Source organism: Petaurus breviceps, unplaced genomic scaffold (assembly GCF_028583685.1).
Source record: "Petaurus breviceps papuanus isolate PSGF00001 unplaced genomic scaffold, PetGlider_PUasm1.0 37, whole genome shotgun sequence".
NCBI lineage: Eukaryota > Metazoa > Chordata > Mammalia > Diprotodontia > Petauridae > Petaurus > Petaurus breviceps.
The window spans coordinates 76,299,854-76,318,195 of record NW_027186296.1 but is presented as its reverse complement, the minus strand read 5'-3'; positions in this window follow the sequence as shown (position 1 = coordinate 76,318,195).

The following is an 18,342-nucleotide window of genomic DNA, read 5'->3' as shown; positions in this document are numbered from 1 at the left end:
TCTCTCTCTCTCTCTCTCTCTCTCTCTCTCTCTCTCTCTCTCTCTCAACTGATCATTTCCCCATATTTTTAATGGTATATTCAGAAGGCTAAAGAAAGAAAGTCCCCTGCCTAGAAAGCCACAGTACTGTTTTCTAAAACCAAGAGCTTCCTGGGTTGTGTGTATAGTGTGTATGTGTGTGTGATTTGCCTGTATATGAGTGCTCTATCCTTCCCTCCCCCCTCTGTCAAAAGCTGGCTCCAGATTCTTTTCTCTCAGGAAGATTTCCTGTAATTAACCCTCCCCAATCCTGATGCTAATCATAGATTGTCAGAGCGAGAAGATTAGAGCCTATCTACCAGGGGTTCTTAGCCTAGGGACCATGACTTTTTTTATACAACTATATTTTAATTTAGATGATATTCTTTATAATTCTATATATTTTATTTTATGCATTTAAAAACATTATCTTGGAAAGGGGTCCATAAGCTTTATCTGACTATGAAAGGGAACACAAAAAATGTTAAGAAGCTCTGGTCTAGTCCAAAACCCTTGTATTACAGAGGAGAAAAGGGAGTCCCAGAGAAGGAAAATTAATTTACCCAATGTCACCCAGACCATTAGTGGTAGAGTCAGGACTAGAATCCAGATCTTCCAACCCTCAGGCCAAGGCAGTTTTCACTACACATCTTCCTAGACCGGAGGTGCATTAATATGCACCATATTTATTGATTTCTGTCTGTAGGTTGTCTAGACTGAAAGCCTTTCCCAAGGGCAGATATTGAGTCTTCCCGTCTCATTTGGGAAGCCCAGGCAGACCTGAGATCTGATAAAGTAGCTGTAGTATCAGGTAGTATTAAAAACTTAGAGTTTGACTAACCCAGTTGTTCCTACTGCTGTATTTAGTCCCTAATCATCATTTACTATGCACCAATTACTATGTGCCAAGCACTGTGTTAAACACAAGAAATACTTGAGCACAGGTCATATCAGTGATCACAAAAGAGACTGGAGAAGGCTTGGACCAGACCAAGCATGTGGAGATGAAGCCAATGAAACAAGAAGGGCTTGATTCCAATGGGTAGAGAGTCACATTCACCTAGAAGACTTAGGGACCTAAATAACAGGGAGAAAGAAAATGCCAAAAACTGGCATGGGTCAACCAGACTTCTGCTCCATATGCTGATATATTGGGGTTCTGATTCCTGTTCCCAGAGGGGCAGGCTTCTCTAACTCCAGACACCCTGCCAACACTCAGTGCCTGGCCAGCCAGGTCTCTTATCTGACCCTGATCCACCACCCACCCAAACCTCAGGGTCCCTTGACCATCATGCCTCTCTCCTGGAGGACCTTCCTGTACAATGTGGGGAGTTGGCCTGCACTCCCATCCCCCTCACCAAGGACCCACACTAGGGTTCCATGTTAGATCATGCCAAGGTAGCTTGCTATTCACTGCAGTAGCCCACTGCTGCTCCCCAGAGTAAATTTAGTCTTATTTTTTCCCAGGTCATTTACCCTCTTCTGCCCTACCCTCTGAGAACCTCTCTCTCTCATTCAGGTGTAGTGAAAAGATGACTCTATTTAGTCACTAAATCAGACAACTAACATTTATTAATCACCCACTACTAAGGTAGTGCAGTAGATAGAGTGCTGGGCCTAGAGTCAGAAAGACTCATCTTTGTGAGTTCAAATTCGGCTTCAGACACTTATTAGCTGTGTGACCTTGGGCAAGTAACTTAACCCTGTTTGCTTCAGTTTCCTCATCTATAAAATGAGCTGGAGAAGGAAATGGAAAATGACTCCAGAATCTTTGCCAAGAAAACCCCAAATGGTGTCAAAAAGAATTGGACATGACTGAAATGACTGAATAATGCAGACAAAGGACACTAAAGCCTTAAAAAACACCCTAAAGTAAATAGACCTCAGATACCTTTGCAAATAATGATTATAAGATGGTTAGATGAGGATAAACAGAGGGTCTAGAATAGATTTCCTTTTGGTATCAGAGGCTGCTCTTAAGGCCTCTAGAGGAACTCTAGCTATTTCTGCCTACTTGGGATAAAAGTATCATAGATTTAGAGCTCATCTAGTCCAACATTTTACATATGAGGAAACTGAGGCTCATCTTTTAACATTAATATTCTGATGAACTGTGGGAATCCCCAAATCTCTGGGAAAAAACCCCAATAGAATTGCAGGCCAAGAGTGACTGAGGTGAAGGCTGTGAGCTGGGTCCTGAGCTTGAGGTGAGGTAGGGGATAGGGAAGAGAGAATGGTGTGAAAGTCTATAGATATTTTTGAAATGGACAGGATGGATTGAACGTGAAAGGAGAGGTCTTTGCTGGGCAATGATGGCAGAGGGAGAACTTAATAGTGGCCGGGGAGCAAAAAATGGAAGCCAACTTGCCTTCCTGGATGTCAGGGCTCAAGAATGAGCCACCTTGGAGAGGGTACAGAGAGATGGGGTTTCTGGAGAAGGCATCACAGTGTGCTGAGAAGATGGAAGGTATATGAAAGCAAGACATCTACTATCGTGGGTTATAGACTTAGAGTTGAAAGAGACTGTGAAGGCCCAGTCCCTTCATTATACAGATTAGTAAAATGACGTACAGTGAAATGAAAAGACTCATCCAGCATCACCAGGTAACAAATGGCAGAGAAGGGATTCAAACTCAGTTTAGCTAAAATCCCATCTTCTGCAAGAATGCTTTCCTGAGCCCTCCTAGGGCCTTTCTTTGTATCCCCAATACATAGTACAGTACCTGGCATGTAGATTTTGTTGTTGAGTCATATCTGACTCTTCATTACCCCATTTGGCATTTTCTTGGCAAAGATACTGGAGTAGTTTTCCATTTCTGTCTCCAGCTCATTTTACAGGTCAGGAAACTGAGACAATCAGGGTTAAATGACTTGCCCAGGATCACACAGATAGGAAGTGTCTGAGGCTAGATTTGAAGTCACAAAGATGAGTCTTCCTGACTCCAAGTCCCATATTCTATCTACTGTGCCAACTAGCTATCCTTTGTCTAGTTCTGTGTAAAGCAGCATAGACCCTTACTAGCTTAAAGCTCTGGATAGAATCAATTTCCTGGGATGCCATTTACTTAGGCATTTGGGTATTCAGCATGCTTTTGTTCAATATGGGTGCAGTTTCATTTCCACAAACAAGCATGGGGACCCAAGGATGGTGAGGAGGTGGAAGCAGGTGTTTCCTTTTGGATATGTATTTCATTGGTACTTTGTACATTATTAAGAGACCCCATAGTTAAAATTATCAGGGGGAGGTGTCTGGGATTCAGAACTAAATTAAATACAATGATAGACCAGATCACCCAGATTATGGTATGCCAGTGGTAGATAGAAGGCCTCCTGAGTTAATCCACCAGTACATGTAGCACTCAGACAGGTGTGGCAAAGGGACAATAACCCAAGCCCAAAAGTGAAGAGGAGACGTGTTCACATTTGGGAAGTGGCACAGTGCATCCAATGATTCAGATTGCTTCTTGCCACAAAAGCCCATCTTTTTTTTTCTTAAAGCAATAATAGTCTGCCAGTGATGGTCTATAGCTCTGAATCACAGCACACCATAGTCTCAAAAGAGTGGTCTCAAAATTGCAGGTGACCCAAAGGGCAATGAAAATATGTGTGGTGGGTGTAAGTAGGTTGCATCATCTTACTATTGATAATTGTATTCAGGAAATTTCAGGAAATATAGAAGACATTGTCAAAGACAGTGACATCTTGGTGGCTCAGTGGATAAAGTGCTGGGCCTGGAGGCAGGAAGACATGAGTTCAAATCTGGTCTCAGACACTTACTAGTCATTTAACCTCAGCTGTGATAAGGGAATAATAGCAGCACCTATCTCACAGGGCCATTGTGAACAGCAAATGAAATGATATTTATAAAGAACTTAGACTATCACCTCGCACAGAGCAGGCATTTAACAAATGCTTGTTCTTCCTTCCATGTATGCACAAAGGCTAGTCATGTAATGAAAGTCAGGGATGATGGATGGACAGCCCAAGTTTTGTACTAGTGCCCATGAAAGAAACAGAGGAAAATATCCATTGAGGGGGTGAGTTCTATGGAGAACTTGTCTGTGGACAAGTATTGAACAGGATGAAAAGCTGAGTTACAATGTATGCTAGTGGAAGGAGATCATGGATCTATTGAAATACAAAAATATGGAGAGAAAACCATAAGTCATCAGACAGTTTCTTGATTGGCTAGAGTTGGACCAATGAGTCAACGAGGTTGATTGAGAAGGTGGAATAGGGGGAAAAAACCTTGGGTCATGATGGGAGCAAGCTACCATGCTACTCTGGGGCCACAAGGGTACTTGTTTGTTAATGCTCTTATTCTAGAGAGAATCATAGGCCATTTCAGCCCATGGAAACTACAGCAAAGGACTAGGTAGAAAGTACAGGTATCATAAGGACTGGATGTGTACATCACAGAATTTTAAGAGCTAGATTTCTGATCACCTTATTCTATGTATTATTTGTGAAGTTGTACAGGCCCCTTTTCCTTGTAAATAAATGCTAGGAAACCCCCTCTTGTGGTCTAGAATGTATGAAGGCAGAGATGGAAAGTAAAGAGGGCAACTGGTACTCAAACCAAGCACCAAGAGATGATGGCATTGCTAAGAAAAGTGTAATTAGGATGGGGGAGAGTACATTAGATTTCAGGAGTCAAATCAGTTCAGGAGCCTAGAAAAGCCCAGGAGCCTTGAAGTAGGAAAAGGATCAGGGAACTGATTGGGGAAATTTAGAAAGTAATGAAAGGTGACCTTCTTGGGACCCTGGACCTACAAGCAGAGAGGCTGACTATGGGTCATTGAGGGCTAAGGCCCAGGCCTGGATCCTTCACAAGAAGGTTCCCCACCTGCATCCTTCCTCAAAAGGCAGATATTCAGAATGGAGTAGCAGTCCTCAAGGGAAGGAAGCAACTTCAACCAGTGGTCTCACTTCTTTTGGAGTTTCTATTTTGTACCAGCCCTAGCATTCAGTCAATCCAATTAAGCAACATTTATTAAGTACCTGCTATATGTGCCATACTAAGCTTTGGAGGTACAAAAAGAGGTCAAAAACAACCCTTGTACTCAAAGAGCTTACAATATAACGGGAGAGATTATATGTAAAGAACTATGTATGAGCAAGATATATACAGAAAAAAGCCAGGATAATTTGAGAGGGAAGGCAGTAAGATTAAGGAGGCCATGGAAAGGCTTCTTGCAGAAAATCAGACTCTAAGTGAGAGATAAGAAGGGACAGAGCTCCAGGCATGAGGAAAGGCCAGTGAAAGTGCCCAGAATTGTGAGCTGGCTTAGGTTCTCGGCCCCAGTTCCATTGCTGCTGTCATACTGGGACACCAACGAGCTGCTTTTCCCTTTGGTTCAGTTGGGTCTGTTTTTGCCTTCCTTTGTATACTCACTGCTTATCACAAGGCCTGTCCCATAAGAACTAGATTTAGTAAATGTTTAATAATTTTGTATTGGTGTTTAATAAATGTGTATAAACTTGATTTTTCAAATGGAATTTTTACTGTGAAACCAGGAGAATAAAAACAGACCCTAAACCAGGGGTCTGGCAACTTATTTTTAAAAATTTTGATAACTGAAAAAATTTGATAATAACATAATTGCTTTCCTTTGTAATCTCATATATTTTATTCTATGCTATTAAAAATATTATTCTGAGAAGAATTCTACATGTTTCCCCAGCCTGTCAAAGGGGCTCATGATGGAAAAAAAGTTAAAAAAAAAAACGGAGGCCTTTACAAAGAGCAGATTTCTGCTCCTAATTTTAACTACTCTTTGGTCTAAGATTGGAATATCTAGTAACAGTTCATAGGACCTAGGTTCTAGTTCCTTTACATCAACTCAGTACTGTCTAGGGATTTCAACCAGTTCACTTCTTTTCAGAATTTGGGTATTTCTTCCTTCCAGTTTCCTCTGTTACCTCTCAAGGTCATCTGAAAGATCAAATTCAATGTGATTTGACAAAGGTTTGTTATTACCTACACTGTGCAGAGGACTACGGGTACAAGAAAAAATGAAACAACTCCTGCCCTCAAGGAACTTACACTATTCTGGTGGGAGATAGGGATACAAATGATGCATAGGCAAATATTTATAAGGTGATTTGAGGAGGGAAAGAGAGCTAGCAAGGGGATAATAGACATAAAATGTTACATAAATATGAGTTATTGTTATAAAAATAATAATAACAATGATAATAAGTGACTGTCTGTTGCAGAAATAAATTATTTTACTTCCTTTGGTGTTTGTGGAGAATATGTACACAAACACTAAAGAGCCAAGCTCACTCACTGGCCCCCAGAGCCAAAACTATGAAAAGAAAAGGATTAATTTCCCTTTTCTCTATACTCTAGGCAATAGAGGCAGAGGACCAAATGCATAGATTACCCCATTCCACCAAGTTTGGAAATAACCAGACAGGAGGGCAGAGCTCCTTGCCAATGGTACCCTGACTAAGCTGCTGATACAGAACACAGCAACATCTGCTAGGATGTCTGGGACCCTCTGCATATCTCAAGGCCTGTCAGTCCAAGGTTCTGATGAGGCTCAGCAATTGACTTTGAAAATGTACCAGAAAGAAGTGCAGGCCTGCCCAAAACAGCAACATCCCCCCAACCCCACCCTCATTACTCTACACATAGACTTAGGGGCATAAGAGCTGAGTGGTCCCAGAAACTGACCCAGAGATACCTGTAAGGGCAAGGAATGGACTGGTAAAAATGACTATTGTTCACACACAGGCACAAGTGCCAAGATTATAGGTTCATATATTTAGAGTGGGAAAGGGTTTTCAAAGTCTAGCACAACCCCTTCATTTTCAAAATGAGGAAACTGAGGCTCAAATAAAGGTGATGTAACTTGTCCAAGGTCACAGAAGTAATAAGTGGCAGAGCCATCCAGACCCTCTGACTCCAAAGCCTGATCTAAGCCAGCTTCTATATGTAACACCTATTATCAGAAAACCTAGATGGGCAGCTGGCTCCAGAAACTAAGGAACAGAGATTTTGGTTCTTCTGGGCTCTAGTCTACTTGGGAAAGGGTACAAAGCATTTATATGGCATCTATTACATGACATGCCTAGTGCTAAATGCTTTATAAATATTTTCTCTCAATCCTGAGAGGGTGCTGTTATTATCCTCATTTTTATGGATGAGGAAACTGAGGCAAAGTGAGGTTAAGTGACTTGCCCAAGGTCACTCAGCTAACAAGTGTCTGAGGGCAGATTTGAACTCAAGTCCAGTACTTTGCCCACTGCTGCCTCTAGGAACAAACAAGTATCAGAGTCAGAGAGATGCCTCTGCCCATTGACTCCTTTGTCTCTCTCTTTAAATGTCAATCCTGCCCAAATCACCCTGGCATGGAAGGTTCTGCAGAAAAGTCTGAGCTACAAAGGGCTGTAAAACTGTGCATAGCCTTTGACCTAGCGATACCACTACTAGGTCTGTATCCCAAAGAGATTTAAACAAAAAGGAAAAGGATATATATATATATATATATATATATATGTATATATTCCTAGTAGCTCTTTTTGTGGTAGTAAAGAATTAGAAATCTAGAGGATGCCTATCAATTGGGGAATGGCTGAACAAGTTGTGCAATATGATTATGATAGAATACCATTGTGCTATAAGAAATGAACAAGATGATTTCAGAAAAACCTGGAAAGACTTACATGAACTGGTGCAAAGTGAAGTGAGCAGAACCAGGAGAACATTGTACACAGTAACAGCAATACTGTACGATGATCATCTGTGAATGACAACTATTCTCAGCAATCACAATGATCCAAAGCAATTCTGAAGGACTTATGAAAAATGTAATCCATCTCCAGAGAAAGAACTGATAGAGTCTGAATATAGATTGAAGCATACTTTTATTTTACTTTCTTTGGGGTTTTTTTTGGGGGGTGTCTGTGTTTTCTTTCACAACATGACTAATTTGGAATATGTTTTGCACATGTATAACCTTTATCAAATGGCATGCCTTCTCAGGGATGGGGGTAGGGAAGAAGGGTTGGAGAGAATTTGGGACTCAAAATTGTAAAAATAAAGGTTAAAAATGGTTTTACATGTAATTGGGGAAAAAAATAAAATGTTTAAATTTAAAAAAAAGTTTAGACTTATTTTGTATTTAAATAAGATGAGAGGTTTTTTTTTATATTTAGTCCTAGAGGAAAACTGTCCCAATAGGTCTGCTGCTGTGTCCTCCCCCTTCTCCTTCTCACTCCTGACTCCCTTTGGCTCCCCTGGGTTCCTTCAAGTCCCAGCCAAGATCCTACCTTCCACAGGAAGCCTTTCCTGACCCCTCTTAATTTTAGCTCCTTCCCTCTCTTCATTATTTCCCATTTATCCTGTATATAGTTTGTTTGCTCATAATTATTTGCATGCTATTTCCAGCTTTATACGATGAGTTCCTTGAAAGCAAGGACCACCTTATATCTTTCTTTGTATCTCCAACCCTAAGCATAGTGCCTGGCACATAGTAGGTGTTTAATAAATGTTTATTGACTCACAACTGGTTCTGCTATAGTATGAAAGTAAGACTTATTGGATTATATTTAGGCATATTCCTGCATAGGATGACAGTGCTGATTACAGGGTCAGGTCATTGTAATGGCAAGCACAGAAGTAGTTCACACCTTGTTTCAGCTATTGAATTAACACCTTGTTTCAGTCCAATTTTCTTTTGAGTCTTGTGTCAAGTTTGTTAAGAAACAGAATGTGTGAACCCCACAACTTGTGAACCCTAGAACTCATGAACTTCTACAACAGGAAGGGGAGTCTTGGCTAGAGAGTGGAACTGAGGAGAGGACTCCTGGTGGCAGAGTCAAGAAGGAGAAAACTTGTGGTATCCTAGCACTCTGTCTGCTCTGTCTGTGTTGATGTTTGTTTATGATACTTTGTACAGACGCCCTGGGATCTTACTGGAAGCCCTGAAAGAGGATTTTTTGGTTGAATGTTTATAGAAGTCCTGGAGGAGGGTTTTGGAGGTCCTGGGACTTTGCTGATGATTTGTGTTGACCTCTTGGACCTGCATTGATTTCTATGTTGTTGATTTGTGTTGAGTTCTCAGACCTTGTTGGTGGGTCTGAGTTGATTTCACAGGCAGATAGTGAATTGATGATGGTGCCGGCAATGTATATGAATATTATTGTGGCTCTGTCAAGCTTTGCCTTCCCAGAAACAGGAACTGTGAAGGATTTGAGGTGGATTGGACACTGTGAACTTCAATATGGAATGGGAACTGGATGAAGAACTGGACAAAGAGCTGGACAAGGAACTGGGAGCTGCCTGCCTTTGAACCCAGGTGACAGTTGGAGCTGGGACCATGGAAGAGGAACCATGGAAGCTGAGAGCCAACCTCGAGTCAACCTGAAAGAAGACTTTACTTGGATGCTGTGTACTGACTGAGAAGATTATGATTTACTGTGACCTAGGGGTAGAGAACTTTGACTTTTGTACTTTGTGATTGAATTAAGGATTTTGTGATTGACTAAATGAATGTACTTTGTTGAAAACTATGTGACCACTTTGGTGAAAGCTGTGGCTATTTTAGTGATAAGTTGTTGAGCTGTAACATTGTAAATGCTGTATTTTGATTTTCTATGAATGTTTTGCTCTGATTTGTTATTGAATATATAGAGAGCTCACTATAATATGTAATCAGAACCTTGAAAGCTATTCACAGCAGCAGTCCTCTGGAAAGCTGCTAGTGCTTGGCTTTATAGTTATTTGAACTTTTTTTTAGTGTTCAGCTTCATTTTTGTGAAGGGAGAGGAGGGGGCAGTGTTCAAGGAAGAGTTGGGATAATTTCCCCCATTCTACAGATGAATAAACTGAAGGGTCTCATGTTCTACCTTGTATTATACTCATTTGCATATATGTTGCATGCTACCAGCTGGAACATATGTTCCTTGGTGGTAGGAACTGGGTAATTCTTCATCTTTGCAGACTATCCAGTGCCTAGCACAGTGCCTTCCCCATAGTAGGTGCTTTAATAAATGTTTGTGGAATTGCATTTATCCCAAGGAAAAAAGCTGTCCTTAGGTTCTAAGGTCTTCTCAGAAAACTCTAAAATCCCTAAAAACTCTAAAATCTGAATCTCTGGATCAGTAGTCTGAATCTTCTGCTAATTTAACCCTGACCCAACACCTCAGGATTCAGCCACATTATGATCTCTAGTGTCCTTTGATCACCTCTGTATATATTTGACTCCAATAATATTCAGTCTTTCTTGAACTTCTCCATCCACTGCCACTTACGAAAGGACCTAGTTTACTTTTCCTAGTATCTATTCATAAGAAAAAGTGAATTACAGAAATATTACCATGGAGGTGAAAGCAAACAAAGTGTGTAAGAAAGAACAACCCAGAATGTAGTGCCTAAATTCCTGAGCTTTTAAGGATTCTCCCTAATCTACCCAAATCCAGAAAGGATTTGACTCCTGAACTGCATTGTAGGTTTACTTTTTTTTTTCTCAGAGAGCATCCTCATTGTACAAACCTCCCCTTTATTTCAGCCTTGAAAAAATTCCCTCAGCACTGGATTGGCTCTCCACTTCTACCTAGACAAGTATGAACAATGTCTTGGTAGGTTTTATATTCGACACCAAAGCCCTCAGCCAATCTGAAGGTTTCACACCAAGACTGGCTAAGATTTGGTTTCCACCCATGAATTCCTAGACAGACATTAGTTAATTGAATTAATTAACACTCTACTCAGTGTGACAAAGGAAGTCATTGGGTACAATGAAGTTGAGAGAACTTTGTTATTTACTACCCATATGACTTTGGGCAAATCATGTAACCTCTTGGGGCTTCAGTTGGTTTTTTTTTTTTTTTTTGAGAAATGATGGATTTGGACTAAATCATCTCTAAAGACCTTTCCAATTCTAAACCTTATAAGACATTTAAAAAATCATATAACCACTTTCCCATAACCCAGAAGACAATAGTTTACCCCCAAAATAAGAGATGCCCCATTTATGAGGTCTTTGCACACACACGCACACACCCACCGACACCTCCCCAATTCAACTCTTTAAGCGACCTTTCACTATTTTGCAGAGGATTAGATTAGAGACGCCAGCCTCCTTCTCCTCCATGTGCTTTCCAAGGTTAGCACCATGGGGCAGTGTTCAAGGGAGCAAAAACAAAGTTGAGGGTGAGGGTGCTTTGGCAGGGACAGGGAAGCAGAGTAGTCTCTTCAGTCATATTGTGAGATCCCTGGGAGCAGAGATTGCCTGTATCTCCTCCTCTTCCTCTATGGTCTCCAAAGTAGGTGATGAGCAGGCCAGGCCACTCCATAAGGATTTGATGGCTGACTGATTGAGGAGGCTAGAGTTGAAGCTTTAATGATAGTCCAGCCTGGAATGTCCATAGGGTAAGGGTCTCCAAAACCTTGCTCCCCTTACCACCTTTCTTCCTCACTCCTCCATGATCCCACAATAGAGATTTACAAATTGACGTCCCCCACTACTCCCATGGGAAGAGGGAAACTCAGGCCTGGACCTCAATGACACTGACCTCATTTTTCACAGACATTCATAATGCCCTACCTGTGTGACTTATACCACTCAACCTGCTGAGGCAGAAGGGAAAGGGGAGAGAGAAAGGGAATAGGAGAGAACCCCTTGCCTCCCCCCACGCCAGTGAGCCATGCAGCACCCCACCCCTTTGGATTCCCTCACCTTCAGGCAAAGGCAGATGATAGCAGAGCTGAGCAGAGGAGTGGAGCTGTGGGGGGCAGCAAAGCCCCTTTCATTAGTATGCAGGGAGTGTGAGCCCCAGAGGGAGAGACAGAGGCAAAGGCAGAGATGGAGAGATAGAGAGAGATTGGAGAGATGGAGTCTGACTCCAAGAGAGGGAAAGAAATAGAGAGAAAGAGGGAGAGAGAGATAAGGAGAGAGACAGGATGGGGAAGGGAGGGAGGAATGAAGAAAGGGAGGGAGGAAGAGAAAGAGGGAGGGAAAGAGACAGAGAAGGAGCCAGTTGCTTTATTCATGGCTGGTGATATTATAGACTGAGTGAAAATCACATTATCGTAATGGGAAAGTTAGAGTTGCTGAGATGATGCCCCGAAGCCTCTGCGCTGATTGGGGTGTGATTGCTATCTGTATTTATATGTAGAAAGCAAAGTTCACTGCCAGTTCAAGATGGTGGCGGCTGCTTCATGCTACATAATTCTTCAGTAGGGAGAAGCCCGGAGCAAGCAGAGCAGGGAGCCGGAGCTGGAGCTGGGGACCAAGCAGGAGATGCTGCACGAGCTAGAACTGGAGTTCAGAGCAGGAGACAGGTCAGGAGAAGACCCAGCAGATACAGCCAGAGACCAGACCGGAGATAGAGCTAGAGGAAGAAGGGACGATGGAGCGGACATAGGAGTGAGTGGGGAGGGCTAGAGCATGAGCAAAACCCCAGGACAAGACCCAGGAGCGGGAGAAGGAGCCTGAGCAGATGCCAGATGAGGGTCAAAAGCAGCAGGAGCGAGGGCAGCCTTCAGAGCTGTGTACCCTGTATACAACGTCCCTGAGCCAGTGACCTCCCCATCACATATGGAGGCTGATGCAGGAGAATGAGGTAGAGTGGCCCCACTTGGAAAGGATTCAGGAGCAGGAGCAGGGACTTCCCAGGGTTTCTCACTTTCCAGGCTCACCAAAGATAGGTCCCAGGAGGTGGGTTGGGAAAAGGGCCATTATTCCCCATGCCTTGAACTTCTCATTTGGTTCCCAATTCAGACATAAAATGGGAGTCTGCCTCTTGTTATTCCTCAGGGTGAGGGGAGGGAAGACACTTTGTGGCCTCATATTTAGGGAATGGAGAAGGGAGGATTGGAAGGAGGAAGGGATAAGGGACTTGTCTCCCCTCCTCAGATGAGGGATGCCCTCAAAGAGGTCTCTGATGTTTCTCAAGAATAAGGCTAACTTGTGACCCATTCCTTGACCCCAGGGTCTTGTGGCTACTGTGCCCCTCACTTCTACCTGTGAGTAGATTTATGCCCAAAGGCTCTACTATTCTGTAGTCCCTCCCTAGGGCTTAATTAATGCATGTATGATGCAAATATTGTCATTCCTTGATACCTACTTTATGATTTCATTTTTATTTTCTACTCCTTCCTTGTGACACTCATATCTTGGGTCATACATGAAGTTGAACCTAGGCCCTGTACGGAGATTCCAGGAGACATGGGGATATGTCAACACATTTAGTAGAGTCATACAGACATACTCCAAGGCATGATAACACAAAAGGCATGCTAACACATGTGGTGAATACCAACACATGCAAAGACTCTAACCACATATGGAGACCTCATGATCTATCTAAGACTTATAAAGCATGCACATACAAACACAAATACAAGTGTATATGCATGCATTTTTACTTATACTCAGGCTGTGATGAAATAAAGAGTGCATTGTTACTTTATGTTTCTTCCTAAAATCTTCAAATCTGTTTCTCCCATTTTAACCAGCACCTGCAGCTTCTGTCATCTGCTGATACCTATTCTCCATCCATCTTACCTACTGGTGTATCAGCTTTCCCACTTTCTGCCAGTCTATGTACTCTCTCTCCTTGCTCCTTGCTATGTTTTATACGGGTGTGTGATGGAGGAGCAGAGTAGGGAGAGGAAAAGACATATGGTAAAAACGAGAACAAATAACCACATTGGCATCTCCTGGGAGACCCAGGCTCTCCCCTCATGTGAAATGGAGTTTGAAGATGATCAGGCCACATGACTCAGAGGAAATGATCCCAGTTCCTCTTTGCTATTTCACAGTGCTTGGCATGCAGTAGTCACTTAATAAATTGATTACCAATGATGGATTGTTAAAAGGGAAATCCTAGGTTGTTCATGGTTATAGCTCCCAGTAGCATCAAGTAATGGGAAAGGCCCTTAAGAGATCATGTTGCCCATCCATGCTCCTGCCTCCATAGAAGGTCAAGGTAGGTGAAGAGACAAGGGACTCTGGCTTTTCAGAATCACGAGGAACATATAGATTCCATAGCTTCTTGGAACTTTACTGAATTTCCATATGTTGTAATTTATGCCCTTCACCATTTCTTCCCTTAACACAGATACAATTGTCTGGAGAATTCTATCCCTTCAACATCACTCAGATATCTCCAGTCCATCGGCCCCTCCTCAGAGGGCTTGGATTACTTGACCCTCAGATTCTGGTCTGTGGGTTTTACTTCCTCCTTTGCCCTATCCCTCTGTACTATACCCTATATGTGGGGAAAGTGAACTCTATAATGTTAGTCCTGCAGTGCCCTATTCTAGCCCCCATCCCATACCTATGTAGAGTATGTTAAGATAACAAAGATTCAGTATAAAACAGAGAGAGGAGCTCTAGGAGGAGTTCTTAAGCAGCACCTCTCTGGTTTTGCCTCTCTGGCATTCTCAAGTTCAAGAGCTCTGACACATAGCTGTCTAGAGAAAGGAGTATTAAAAGAAATATACTTGAGTGTAAATCCATAGAGGGCAGGACTATGCCTATCTTTATATCACTAATAATTAGCACAGTGCCTAATACTTAAGAATTATTTAATAAATGCTTGCGAATTGATTGACTTCTGGGGCCAGAACAACAGCAAGAGAATTGGTTACTATATGAGGGAAGTCCAAATCACAGAATGGCATTAGGAATCTTGAAGACTTTTCTGGGGGTAGGTGAGATTCAATGAAGGAGAAGAATTATATAGATTGTGGCTTACCATGAGCCCTCTATATTTCCTGTGATTTTTGTGGGGCAAAATAAAGGCTGTCCTGTAGCTGATATATATTGTTACCTCGAGGGAATTAGGGACCCTTTTACCTAAATCTGTGGAGACCTAGTCACAAATTATATTCTGGGATCCTAGAAGGAATTCTGGGCAGGGGCAAAATGATACAAAAAAGATCATTTGGAGGACTACCACCAATACCAAACTTTGTCCAGAATTTACGGTATTGGGCTGAGTTACATGTCGAGGGCTCATCCAGGATGACTCACCCCACCCACCCATGGCAACTTGGAGTGCTTTTTCCTTTGGGAAGAAACTTGGTTTTGCTTGTTAGTGTTTTAAATTTTATACTAGGGCTCTCACCAGAGGGCAGGATGAATTGGTGCACTCATGGTTGCTAGGATATCAAGCAACCCCAATAGTTATATCTTTTTTTGATAGGAGACTGTATTCTGGGATTTTCTTCTGTCCAAGCAGCTGGTACTGTCCAGGGACTCTCTTTTTCCCTATCCCATCCCCACCCCCAACTCTTGATATTAAGGTTGCTAAAGAGGCAGTCTTGGGGCTAGTACTCCCTTTTGTGTCTAGAGGGTTGCATTTAACCCTCTACATCTCGATTATCTGCTATTTTGTATTAACTAGGCTCCTGCTCTGCTGCAGCATCATGAATAGTTGAAAATTCTAATAGGGAGCATTTTTGAACTTTGGACATATTTACAAAAGGGCCTCTTGAAATTGCTTGCCTTTTCTCTCCACTCCCTCCCTCCCCCACCCCCATTAGGAATTAGTACCTGGAGAAGGGACAGAACCCAGTAATCTTGGGATCCAAGAGACTGGGAGGACTTCCCTGCCAACAAGAAAGACCTACAGAAGAGAAGAGTCATCTTTAAGGAGGAAATAGAGGTGTCCCAAGGGTAGGAACATCCCTTGTAAATTCATCCTATAGGGGTTGTCTCTGATTTTTCCATATATTTCAGACCTTTGATTTGGGTATGACCCAGAACCGGCATGAGGGATTCAGAAATTCAGAGGTATCTGGAATTTTCACTTGAAAATAATTCTTAAAAGAGTTTTAATATTTTCAGTGACTCCTAGGACACAGGATGAAACTGCTGGGTGGAGGAATTACAGTGCTATGGGGTCAAGAGCTAAGCCTAAATTGCTTAAAGGTTTGGGGGTAAACATAGAAAACTACCTATCTATAGGCAGAGGAGGTAAGACATCTGGCTCAGGGCTAGAAGAATGAATGGGATAACCTCTGCCCAGGTTGGATGTGTGAGGTATGGCCTTGAGATAAAGTCACACCGTGTTATTACTACCCCATAACCCCTGATGGTCAGAATCTGCCCTGGGACCCTGCTCACACTTCTGGGCCCCAGTCACATTAACTATAATCCATTCCCAACCCCCACCCTCCCAGACATAAATCTTAATTGTGTCCGAGATTTTACAGTGTTAATTAATCATATTTAGGGCTGTTTCCAGCTGTTGCCTTGGGAAGGAAAGCCCCACACGTCTGTGACTTTGGGTAAATCTGATCAGATGCAGGAATCCTTTGATTCCAGAGAAACCAAGCGTGGGAGAGGCGCCTGGTAATCCATCACCACTGGGCGGGAACATGTTGGCCCCTATGCCAGCTCTGATCCCTGCTCGCCTCCTCCCCCTGAATACTAGGGATTACCGCCTGGGTAACTGATCTGGGCAGGGCAAAGTCTGGGGCCGGCGCCTCTGGGTATAGGAAGGGGGGCTTTATGAGAGTATAGGGGGAGTGGTCGGGTGAAGGGTGGGGTTGGGGGGACATAGGGTGACCAAACAGGAATGTGGGGGGGGCCAGGTTGAGGGTAGGAATGTGGAACAGAGGGAGAGAGATTGAATGCTGACCCAGCTGGTCAGAATGTGAAGTTCCATAAGGAGGAGAGGAGGAGGGGGGGAGTACTTGGCTATACCAGAACACAGGTGTTTGATCTCCCCTCCAGTGTACAAATATCTTTATTTCCCTCCCTCAAGAAATAGCCTCTTGAAAGGTGAGACTCATTCCAGACTAGTCTTTCCATTTTTTTTTCTCATTGCCCTTCTTGGATCTTCCACTGTTCTGGCCTCCCCATACCCTGGAGGCAGAAGAAATGGAGCCCTGAGAAAGTCAAAGATGGGTTCTGGTTAAATGTCCCCCTTCCTTGAAAGGTTTTCTAAGGATAACCTCCCAGGATCCAAGAACCATAGTATTTAGAACTGAGAGAAGCCTTTGAGATAATTTAACCCACCTCTCTCCCATTTTACATATGAGGAAACCAAGTCTCAATGGGGGAATGAGGGTGGTAGTAAGAAACAGTAAGTAACAGAAGAACAAATTGAATAATGAAGTAATCAATCACAATTCAGTGTCCTATGCCCTCTGCTATGATGCTTCCCCTTGAGCAGGAGTTGCAAGAGGGGTTCTTTGGGATCTCACCCCCTGAACCCTTACAGGAACTATGCAATTATTTAGCTGTTAAGTGGAAGAACCAGAACCTGGACATATATATTCTGGTTTCAAGTCCAACTCTATTTCCCCTGTCTCACGATGCCTCTTGTGATGGCAAGCTTTATGTCTGCAGTTTGGTTTCTTTGTGGCCTTTTTCTGCTCCTGGATCCAAGGGGAAGGGAATAAGACAGGCAAAGAAGGAGGAGGTAAGTGTGTAAGAGAAGTATAAGTGTGTCGGGGGAGGGGAGGATGTAGTTTGAGATAGCTGGGAAGTATTAGGAAGGGGAGATGAAGAAAGGATGGATGATTACTTAGTAGATGTTGCTAACTTCCAGTAGGCTCTGGCCACCAACCCATCAATAGTATGAAAAGTTGAGAAGTCCCTGGACAGTTGCTGAAAGATGCTCAGTCAGCCAGACCACAGCAGTGCACAAGTGGGTGGGCCTGACCTAAATAAAACTCCAACCCCCAATTCCCTGTTTCCAGGAATATTTGTCCCAGATAGGTAGTATGTGGGGTCCTTAGGTTCTTTCCTAAATCACAACAGCATCTCTCTCCATCTTCCTCAGTTGATCCCCTTCTGTCATTGACTCTGTTTGTCTTGTCTATCTCTCTCAGTTTCTCTCTCTGTCTTTCACTGTCTAGAGTTCTCAAAAGTCAAGCCATAGGTTGGGGAAAGTCTATTTCTGCCCAGGTCACCCAGAATGTGGTTGTTGAGGGAGGGAATGTCAGGAAGCTCTGAAGTTCTCTGGGAACAGAGGGATGGTGAGTTGTGATCCCAATGAGGCAGCAACTACTGGGAGACCCAGGTGGGTACTATGCCCAGGACTAGGGGGGAAGAAAGCCCAGGGACCCTAGATCAGCAATGATATTCTTTCTCCTCTATTTTCACTAGCCCATTCCTACTTTTCCCTCTAACCCTGGGGCCCCCTAGCCAAGTACCCCCACTTTATGCCCTACAATAGACCAAGGCCCGAGGTGGAGGGGGTAGGGGATTCTAGGATGGCCCCCGCCTCTCCCCTTCCCCCCAGCTCTCCCAGCCTGGCCTGGCCTAACTGGACCTGAATAATTGAGAAGGCCATTACGGGCCTGCCGCTCCCTCACTGTCACCCGGCTGGCTGGGGAATGGGACTAATTTG